This window comes from Equus quagga, chromosome 2 (genome assembly GCF_021613505.1).
Source record: "Equus quagga isolate Etosha38 chromosome 2, UCLA_HA_Equagga_1.0, whole genome shotgun sequence".
In the NCBI taxonomy this organism is placed as follows: Eukaryota; Metazoa; Chordata; class Mammalia; order Perissodactyla; family Equidae; genus Equus; species Equus quagga.
This window is the reverse complement of record NC_060268.1, coordinates 91,509,899-91,520,644: the sequence shown is the minus strand read 5'-3', so window position 1 is coordinate 91,520,644 and position 10,746 is coordinate 91,509,899. Positions and strand designations below refer to the sequence as shown.

The following is a 10,746-nucleotide window of genomic DNA, read 5'->3' as shown; positions in this document are numbered from 1 at the left end:
ATATAATAAATAAAATATGTAATTAAACTTTAATTGAAATATATAATATGTGATAAATTACATGTATACATTCAGCAGTAACTGAAAAACATTTACTTGTAAAGAAATGCTCCTTTTCTTTTCCTAAGGGAAAAGTAAAAAAAATTCATGACAAGTGATGCGCAAAGATGATACTCTAGTATCAGTGGAACATCAGAAAATATAATGAGTAGTTTTATTTCTAGAAATATCTAAATAGGAACCAAATGATATTTAGTATAAAGTACAGATATTTAGTCGAGTGTGAAGTTGTAGGCTTCCTGAAATCTTCCATTTTTATTTTCTTAACTTTGAAGTGTTAAAAACCAAATATAAATTCTTCAAATGTTCTTTCACAATTCCTAAGTCTTGTCATTAAAAAATATGGAGTGCTTCACGGATTTCATGTCACCCTTGCATGGGGCCATGCTAATCTCTGTATCCTTCCAATTTTAGTACATGTGCACTGCAGGCTTTGAAGTTTTAGTTATTTAAACGAACGAATGGAGGTACCTCACTGTGGTTTCGATTTGCATTTTCCTAATGACTATAATGTTGAGCACTTTTTGGTGTGCTTACTGGCCATTTGTATATCTTCTTTTTGAAATGTCTCTTCAAATCTTTTGCCCATTGTGTGTGTAGGGGGTGTTTAACTTCTTACTGAACTTTAAGAGTTCTTTATACATTCTGGATACAAGTCTTTTGTTGCAAATAAGCATTGCAAACATTTTCTCCCAGTCTGTGGCTTTCCTTTTCATTTCCTTAACAGTGAATTTCAAAGAGGAGAAGTCTTTAATTTTGATGAAGTCCAGATTTCCAGTTTTTCCTCTTGTAATTAGTGTTTTTTTGTGTCCTACCTAAGAAATCTTTGCCTATCAAGATCACAGAGATTTTCTCCTGGAAGTTTTACAGTTTTAATTTTTGTGTTTAGTTCTATGATATTTCTTGAGCTGTTTTTTGTGTGTGGTATGAGGTAAGAGTTAAGGTTAATGTCTTTTTCTTACAGATGTTCAGCTTTCCAGCACCATTTGTTGAAAAAATTCGTTTTTCCCTACTAAATTACCTTGGCGCCTTTGTTCAAAATTAACATGTTAAATTGTCTGTCCACTCATTCCTGATGGATCATGTTTTGTGATGATACTGGATGATATTACTTTGTAGATTTCTTTTTCCAAATGATTCGCAGCTCAAATCTGCATTTTGGCCAAGCACCTCTGGCATCACACCCTTCGACTGTAGGGCAGTGGTTCCCAGTCAGGAGCAGGGACAATAATCACCAATGCCAGAGCCCCACTTTCAAAGGGCCTGGTTCAGCAGGCCTGGAGGAGGCCCCCGAAAACAACTCCCTCCAACTATGAGCTGTTGATTCTTCAGTTGAGAACAGTGGCTATATCCTCTCCTTTCCATTCATGTGTCCAGTAGACCCATCACGACTGACTCTTCTGGGAGTCTCTGAGGTGCCATCATGACCAAGGTTTGGTAGAGGCAGAGATGAGCAAACAGGCCAGAGCAGCCCCAAGTGTGGGGTGCAGACGGGGGTGGACAGAGCCCTGTGGGAAGAGTGGGTGAATCTGGTGGTCCTGGGTGCCACTGTGGGTGCTGCAGTTGGGGACCCAGGGGAGGCCTCTCTTTGCCTTGCAAAGACCCCCATGAGGCCTGGCTACACCTCCCATGCTGGTTCGAGCCTGAACACGAGGCTCCTGCTTGAGGTTAAGGCTGCACGTCACATCCCCTGCAGGCCTGGATTTCTGGCTTTGTCGTGGGACGGCAGCGTCACGCTGTCTCCCCGCGCTCTGTCCCTGGTGGAAAGTTTCCTCTCGGGAGGTGCGGAGAGAAGGCAGCTCTGTTGGAGTTCTGTGACCGCTGGGCTGTCCACGTACCTTGGTCTCAGTCCACCATGCCCCATTTGTTTACCGTCTGGGCCGCTTCTCCCAGGCGGATTGACTGTCCCTCACGCCCAATTTCACACCCCACCTGAAGCCATTTGGCCTTTCTCCCCCGCTCCTCCCTCTGAGCAGCGCTCCTGGGGATGCTGCCCAGCCTGATTGCTCAAATGTGCAAACCCAGTAACTGGGCAGGGCCCCCAGGCCCCGGAGGCATGAACCACGTCAGCTGTACATGGCTTTCTTTCTGGCCTGGGCTGGAGCCTGGCAGTTCTGTGAGGAGAGGGGAGCCTGCTGTTCTCTAGAATGGTCCAGAAACTCCTGCAACTGGCTGTTGTTCTCAGAGTGCCTGTAGCCCAGGTGCTGGGGGAGGCGGCTGATCTAGCTCTGCACTTGCTCAGCGGTGGTTCTCAGCCCTGGTTGCACGTGAGCACCACCTGGAGAGCTTCGAACGTCTCCGAAGCCCACGCTGTGTGCCAGACCAATTCAGCCAGAATCTCTGGGGGTGGGCCTCCAGTCTCAGGAGGTCTGAAGTTCCCCAGGGGGTTCCAACATGGTGCTAAGTGTGAGAGCTGCTGCTCTAAGGGGACCTACACCAGTGAGATGAGGCGAGGCCGAGAGGGAGGCTCTGAAACTAACCTCCCCGGACAAAACAAGCCACTCTGTTTTGTTTTGGTTTTGATTAAAATCATGGGGGTATCACCCTTCTTTCTTTAAATCTCCATTCGATGCTTGACGGATACTCTTACAATGTCTGGTTCTAAGATCACCTTTTGGGTGCAAAATATAGTCCCTCTGGCTGGGGAACAGCCGGGGAACAGGATGCAGAGGGCAGAGGATCTGTTTGGCTCTGTGTTTTCCGTCGTCGGCACGTTGCTGTGGTATCTTGGGTTGGTGATGACTGGCGGAGCAGGGCGCTGTGTTGGACTGTGGCTCAGGAGAGCTGGTTCGCCCGGTGGCACCACTCTAGTCTCTCCTGTGCCCCCCTCACCCACTCATGCCCTGATTCTCACCTTGGGCTTGTCATCCCCACAAGCCCCCAGTCCAAGCGTCCTGCTTTCCGACCACAGCGCCCTCTCCTTCCGCCCACCTGTGGCCCCCGTCCCTTCACACCCTCATTGGGATCTCCACCCTTTCCTAGCCTTCAGCCCTCTCCTTCCCTCTTACTCAGCCTATCATTTCAGTGACACTTTTGCTAGCCCACTCAACTCCTGCACTCCTTCCGGATTTCATAGAGAAAACTGAAGCTGTAGATTAAAATTCTGCACCTTCCAAACCCGTCAGCATCCTCGCTCACCCTCTCCTTGACCTCCTGATTGCCATCGTGGAGCTTCCCTCCTCATCTCTGAGGCCAATCCTCCACCTCCCCTGGGGTGCCCACACCTCCCCAGGACCTCACACTGGTGATCTCCTCTCTGTTGTCTATTCACCCCCTGGCTTTCACCTCCATCACTCTATGAGAACAGCTTTGGCTGATGTGACCTGCAGCTTCCGTCTTACCAAATCTGATGGATTTTTCACTCTTTGTTGGGCTGCCCCTTGACATCTTAGCAGCATGAGGCACAGCTGACCACTCCCTTCTTCAGATGCTCCTCTCCCTTGGCTCTCTCCTGGTTTTCCCTCTACCTCTCTGCCCACTCCTTCTCAGTCTTCTCTGTAGACTCATTCTTTGCTCTCAAGCCAGTAACTGTAGACATTTCCCAAGCTGGTTCCTAGGTGCCTTTATCTTTCTGCTCAAAGCAGTTACACCCTGAGTCCAATGATCACCAAGTCCTAGTGTTGCACATATTTTGTCTCCAGTCTAGATCTTTCTTTTGAGCTCAAGGCATACATAGCCAACTGCCTCCTTGTCCTTTTTTCTTTGATTGTGGTATAAAATGCAGAAAATCAAACTGACCGCCTTAACCATTTCCAAGAGGACAGTTCAGTAGTGTTAGTTATATTCACGTTGTTGTGCAATCGATTTCCAGAACTTTTTCATCTGGCAAAATTGAAACTCTATACTCATGAAACAGTAACTCCCCTTTCTCCCCTCCCCTCATCCCCTGGTAACCACCTTCTACTTTCTGTTTTCATGAGTTTGAATCTCTAGATATCCTCATATAAGTAGAGTCATATGGTATTTGTCTTTCTGTGACTGACTTTTATCACTTAGTGTAATGTCCTCAAGATTCATCCATGTTGTAGAATATTTCAGAATTTCCTTTCTTTTTAAGGCTGAATAATATTCCGTTGTATTTGTGTATCACATTTTGTTTCTCCATTCATCCATCCATCGATGGATCCTTGGGTTGCTTCTGCCTCTTGGCCACTGTGAATAGTGCTGCTATGAACATGGGAGTACAAATATCTCTTTGAGACCCTGCTTTCAGTCCTTTTGGATGTATACCCAGAAGTGGGATTGTTGGATCATACAATCCTTCTATTTTTAATTTTTTGTGGAACTGCTTTACTGTTTTCCAAAGCAGATGCGCCATTTTACACTCCCGCTAACAGTGCACGAGGTTTCCAGTTTCTTCACATCGTCACCAACACTGGCTGTTTCCTGGGTTTTTTTTTTTTAGCTGGTAACCATCCTAATGGGTGTGAGGTGATAATTCATTGTGGTTTTGATTTACATTTTCCTAATGATTAGTGATGTTGAGCATCTCTTCATACGCTTGCCAGCCATTTGTATATCTTCTTTGGAGAAATGTCTTTTCTAGTCCTTTGCCCATTTTTTAATTGGGTTATTTGTTTTTTGTACTTGTTGAGTTGTAGGAGTCTTTGTGTATTCTGGATTATTAAACCCCTATTATATATATGGTTTACAAATATTTTCTCAATCCATAGGTTGCCTTTCACTCTGTTGATTGTCTCCTTGGATACACACAAGTTTTAAATTTTGATGTAGTCTAATTTGTCTGTTTTTACTATTGTTGCCTATGCTTTTGGTGTCATATCCAGGGAATCCTTGCCAAATCCAATGTCATGAAGCTTTTCCCTATGTTTTCTTCTAAGAGTTGTATAGTTTTAGGTCTTTGATGCATTTTGAGTTAATTTTTGTATGTGGCATAAGGTCCAACTTCAATCTTTTGCATATAGATATCCACTGTTCTCAAGACCATTTGTTCAAGAGACTGTCCTTTCTCCATTGAGTGGTTTTATCGTTTTTGTTGAAAATCATTTGACCAAATATTCAAGGGTTTATTTCTGGACTCTCTGTTCTATTCCATTGGTCCGTGTGTCTATCTTTATGACAGTACCACACTGTTTTGATTACTACAGCTTTGTAATAAGTTCCTCCTTGCCCCTTTAAAAAACATTCAGTTTTTGTTTTCTCACGTATGTGTGTGTGTGTGTGTGTGGGGGGGGGGATCCAACTTAGAGTCAATTATTCTACAGGTTTATCACCTTTCTGCCCAAATCATGCCCTGTTCCTCTCCAGGTTTTGCTTCCCTGAGGCAACCGCTTCCACTCTTTTATCTTTTTCAGTTGGAATGCTCTCCACATCCTTTAGATAATATGCACATAGTGGTGCTTCCTGGTCTTTAAGTTTCAGGCTGTATCTATTCACTTCTCCTTGTGTTGGAAATGAGGATTTAGCTCTTACCACTACTTCCCAGAATGTGCACACCTTCTGTCCCCTTGAGCCTCCTGATAAAGTTAGGTCAAAATTTTGGACAAGTGAGTATAATGGCACTACTGTAACCGTGGAAATGTGCTTCACGGCTGAGCCACATAGTGTCCTCTCATAGATTTTCCTTTCTTAGGGAACTTCTTGTTTTCCCTGGATGTAATAATATTTCTGTTTGCTACAGATGTTTGTCTACATATGTTGTTGTCTACATAGGTATCATTAATTTAACCCCAGAGCGTGCCTAGGAGCTCCCTTGGTACAACCCCGCCAAGCGTCAGGAAGCCCCCAGCTTGGGGATGGGTCGCGTGTCCCTGAGCAGGGCGCCTGCCTTCGCTGGGGAGAGGCTCATTCACAGGGAGGTGATTGAAAGTAATCATCACTGATCAAGTTCCTCCTATGTGGGTGCTGGGCTGGAGTGCCAGGGATGCTATGACAATATTCTGCACACCTGGGACTTACTGTTGAGTGAGAGATGGGTGTGGAGACAATGGTTCCAATATGAGGCGAGCTTTGATGAGAAGTTAAGAGAGGACAAGTTAGGAACAATTATTTCTGATTAGAAGTTCCAAGAAGAGCTTTAGTGGTGGGGCTGGTTTTAAGCTGAATTAAGATCTCAATGGGAACGGGGCTGGCCCCGTGGCCGAGAGGTTAGGTCTGTGCGCTCCGCTGCAGGCGGCCCAGTGTTTCGTTGGTTCGAATCCTGGGCGCGGACATGGCACTGCTCGTCAGACCACGCTGAGGCAGCGTCCCACATGCCACAACTAGAGGAACCCACAACGAAGAATACACAACTATGTACCGGGGGGCTTTGGGGAGAAAAAGAAAAAAAAAAAAAAAGATCTCAATGGGAAGGATTGGCGGTGCAGAGAGAAGGACACTTAGGTGCAGGGAGAAGGGGGAAGCAGAGGGACAGAGATAGGAAGGCATATATAGGTTCAGGGAAAGACGAGAGGCTCAGTGTGGCCATGGCGTGGGATGCGTGTGGATGCATCATCCAAATGAGAGCTGACATGTAGTGGGCATCTCTGTGCTAGGCATGGAGCTCAGCATTTTATTGGCACCATACTAGTGGTTCTTAAAATGTCATACCCTGGAAACTTGTTAGAAATGTAAACCTTTGAGCCCCACCCAACTCACTGAATCAAAAACTCTGGGAGTGGGGCCAGCAATCTGTGTTTTAGCAAGCGCTCCAGATGATTCCACGGCATGGTAATGTTTGAGAACCACTACACTCTACAACTTGATGCTTCCAACAATGCCGCCGTTAGACACTCCTTATCCCCACTTTACAGATGGGGCAGCTGTCTCAGAGCGAGGAGGAAACTTACCAAAGGTCAGGCAGGGTACTGGAGCCAGCTCGCACTGGTTCTTGAGAGCAAATTTTGAGCATCTCTTCTCAACTCTAAATTTAGTGATGTCACATTGGTAGTTTGCAATTGGCCCTGGTGGAAGTGTTAACACCATGGAAATTAGCAAATGCTACAAATCAGGGCATCAAGCCCACCGTGAGAGCCAATTGTTAAACACGCCCCAGCCTACCACTCCCCAGGTCACTCGGTGGTAAGTGATTGGTAGGACTGGGTCTTGAACCCCGACAGCCTGGCTACCGAGTGTGTGCTCTTAACCACTAGGTTACACTTATTCTGCAAAGCTGGGATGGCAGGCTGGGGCCACAATGTGGAAATCTTTAAGTGCACATGAAAAATTTGGGCTTTATTCTGCACACATGGGATTTTTCAGAGTTTTGAATAGGTGAGTGGTATGATTGTACGTTTGGGCAGGAGAACTGAATGGTTGGCTGTGGCTTTTCAGTTTGCAAATATGGCAAAAAAATGGGATGGGGGTGTTGTAAGGAGAGTCAAAACAGTTGTACTTGATAGAGAAGGACCTCGACAGCCAGTGGGTTGCCGGTTCGCAGAAGAGGTTGTGAGGCACTACAGAGCAGAGGCCTCCTGCTCACAAGGCCTCCTTGTCCTTCAGGAGAAAGGTCCCCTGTCTCTCACTCCAACCGTCTGCCGCAGCGTGTACTGGGCTTGACGCAGCAGCTGCTGGCCAGAGTCGTCCCAGGAGCCCCTGGTCCAGGTCAGGATCCACTCTGCAGCCACGATGGCAGATAGCTTGGTCCCTTCCCACGTTCATTCCTCCTTCTCTTCAGACCCCTTCCCATCAAAGCAGCCGTGCGCTTCAGGCGAAGCTGGACCCCCTTGGAGCCTGTGAGTTCCGGTTGGATTGAAGCCAGTGGTTCTCAAAGCTTGTGGTCACAGGACACCTAGGAACTGAGGACCCCCAAAGACCTTTTGTCCATGTGTCATGTTAATTGATATTACCATACTAGAAATCAAATCTGAGGATTAAAAATTTACTTATTAATTCATTTAAAAATAATAGACCCATTACCTGTTAACATATTTTTATGAGAAATTAGTATATTTTCTAACACAAAAAATATTTCATGAGAATATCTAGTTGTAAAAGAGAGGAATATTTGTGAGTTGTATAGTTGAAATTTGCAAATAGAGAGAATCTCAAATGTTCTCGCCACACACACACAAAAAGGATGGCTACGTGAGATGAGGGATATGCTAATTACTCAGTCGTAGTAATCATTTCATAATGTATACCTGGATCAAAACATCATGTTGGGGGCTGGCCCCGTGGCTGGGTGGTTAAGTTCGCATGCTCCACTTCGGCGGCCCAGGTTTCGCTGGTTCGGATCCTGGGTGTGGACATGGCACCGCTCGTCAGGCCATGCTGAGGTGGCGTCCCACATGCCACAGCTAGAAGTAAAATATATACAACTATGTTCTGGGGGATTTGGGGAGAAAAAGCAAAAAAAAAAAAAAGAACACATCATGTTGTACAACCTAAATATATACAATTTTTGCTTGTCAATCGTACCTCAATAAAGCTGAGGGGAATAAAAGAGGAGTATTTTCATAGCCCTTTCAGATACTTGTGGATATTTTTCTTTGCTACCACACAGAAACTCAACAAGAGGTAGGTTTTTTTTTCTTCCAAGTAATGTTATTGGGATCATAATGGTTTATAACATTGTGTAATTCTGGGTGAACATTATTGTTTATCAATTCTTCAATACACCTCATCGTGCTCACCCCTAGTAGTCTAATTTTTATCCATCACCATACATATGTGCCCCTTTATCCCTTTCACCCACCCCCAACCCCTTCCCCTCTGCTAACCACTAATCTGTTCTCTTTATCCATATGTTTGTTATCTTCCACATATGAGTGAAATCATGTAGTCTTTGTCTTTCTCTGTCTAACTTATTTTGCTTAACATCATACCCTCAAAGTCCATCCATGTTGTTGCAAATGGGATGATTTTGTCTTTTTTTATGGCTGAGCAGTATTCCATTGTAAATGTATACCACATCTTCTTTATCCATTCATCAGTCGATGGTCACTTGGGTTGCTGCCACATCTTAACTACTGTGAATAGTGCTGCAGTGAACATAGGGATGCATAAGTCTCTTTGGATTGTTGATTTCAAGTTCTTTGGATAAATACCCAGCAATGGGATAGCTGGATCATATGGTATTTCTATTTGTCATTTCTTGAGAAATCACCATACTGTTTTCCATAGTGGCTGCACCAGTTTGCATTCCCACCAGCAGTGTATGAGGGTTCCCTTTTCTCCACAGACTCTCCAACATTTGTTGTTTTTTGTCTTGGTGATTACAGCCATTCTGACTGGTGGAAGGTGATACCTCGCTGTAGTTTTTTTTTTTTAAGATTTTATTTATTTTATTTTTTCCTTTTTCTCCCCAAAGCCCCCCGGTACATAGTTGTATATTCTTTGTTGTGGGTCCTTGTAGTTGTGGCATGTGGGACGCTGCCTCAGCGTGGTTTGATGAGCAGTGCCATGTCCGCGCCCAGGATTCGAACCAATGAAACACTGGGCTGCCTGCAGCGGAGCACGCGAACTTAACCACTCGGCCACGGAGACAGCCCCAACCTCGCTGTAGTTTTGATTGGTGTTTCCCTAATAATTAGTGATGTTGAGCATCGTTTCATGTGTTTGTTGGCCATCTGTTTAACTTCCTTGGAAAATTTCTGTTCATATCCTCTGCCCATTTTTTGATTGTGTTGTTTGGGTTTTTTTGTTGAGTTGTATGAGTTCTTTATATATTTTGGACTCCAACCCCTTGTCTGATAAATGATTTGCAAATATTTTCTCCCAGCTGGTGGGTTGCAAGAGGTGGTTTTTTGAAGGTTAGGTGCAATGTGGTATCTGAAATGAGATCAATGAACTTTTCATACTCTGTTGTGTTAAAATCTATTGGTGTATCTTGCATTTTGGGTGGATCTTCTACCTATCTGTGATTATTAGGAAATACAGGTTTGCTGAGTGTGCACATCTTCCTTGTATTGACACATTTGGTTATGCAACGTCAAAAAATCACATTTTTCTTTTTTCTTTTTGAGGAAGATTAGCTCTGAGCTAATATCTGCTGCCAGTCCTCCTCTTTTTGCTGAGGAAGACTGGCACTGAGCTAACATCCATGCTCGTCTTCCTCTACTTTATATGTGGGACGCCTACCACAGCATGGCTTGCCAAGCGGTGCCGTGTCCCCACCCGGGATTGCAATCCGTGAATCCCGGGCCTCCAAAGTGGAACGTACGAACTTAACCGGTGCGGCACCAGGCCGGCCCCTCACATCTGTTAATGTCACCATCAGAAAGTCTTTATTGGAAAGCTTCCAAGCTAATGAAATCAGACACAAGTTTTGCAAAATTCTAATTTTTGTTTGAAAGCTTGAATTTCATTGTTGGCCACAAACACTGGCAGTTGATTTCCTTGAAATGACCGGCTCACTTTGTTCATTTTCAAGAAACTTTCTGCCAAACACCCAAGTTTGAATGACTGTAGTTTGGCAATTATTCTTTCACATAAAAATAACGTTCTCTGAAAAAAAGCAGCCGGGTTAATTTGCAACTCAAGCAATTGGACAAGTGCTTTTCTCTAGAAAGCCATTTTCTTTGATGCATCTGACATGCCTTATGCTTACTTTTCATTTCATCACATAGGATATTAAAAAGTCATGCTCAAAAAAGATGTGTTTAGGTGTTGAGACTTAGTAAAATTAAGAATTCTCACTGCTTCATCAAGAACATTCTAAAGTGAAGCTGGCTTTTTAATTTTTCTTTTAACTGGGAGAGCTTGGCACCGAGGCCTCCAATGGCAGTTGAAGCCACCATTGCTTTC

The 10,746-nt window shown here is 44.6% G+C and overlaps 1 pseudogene; it reads right to left on the bottom strand.

Annotated features, from left to right (window-relative positions):
• Nucleotides 1–396: 396 nt before the first annotated feature.
• LOC124236581 (uncharacterized) lies at nucleotides 397–490 on the bottom strand (annotated as a pseudogene).
• Nucleotides 491–10,746: the final 10,256 nt, after the last annotated feature.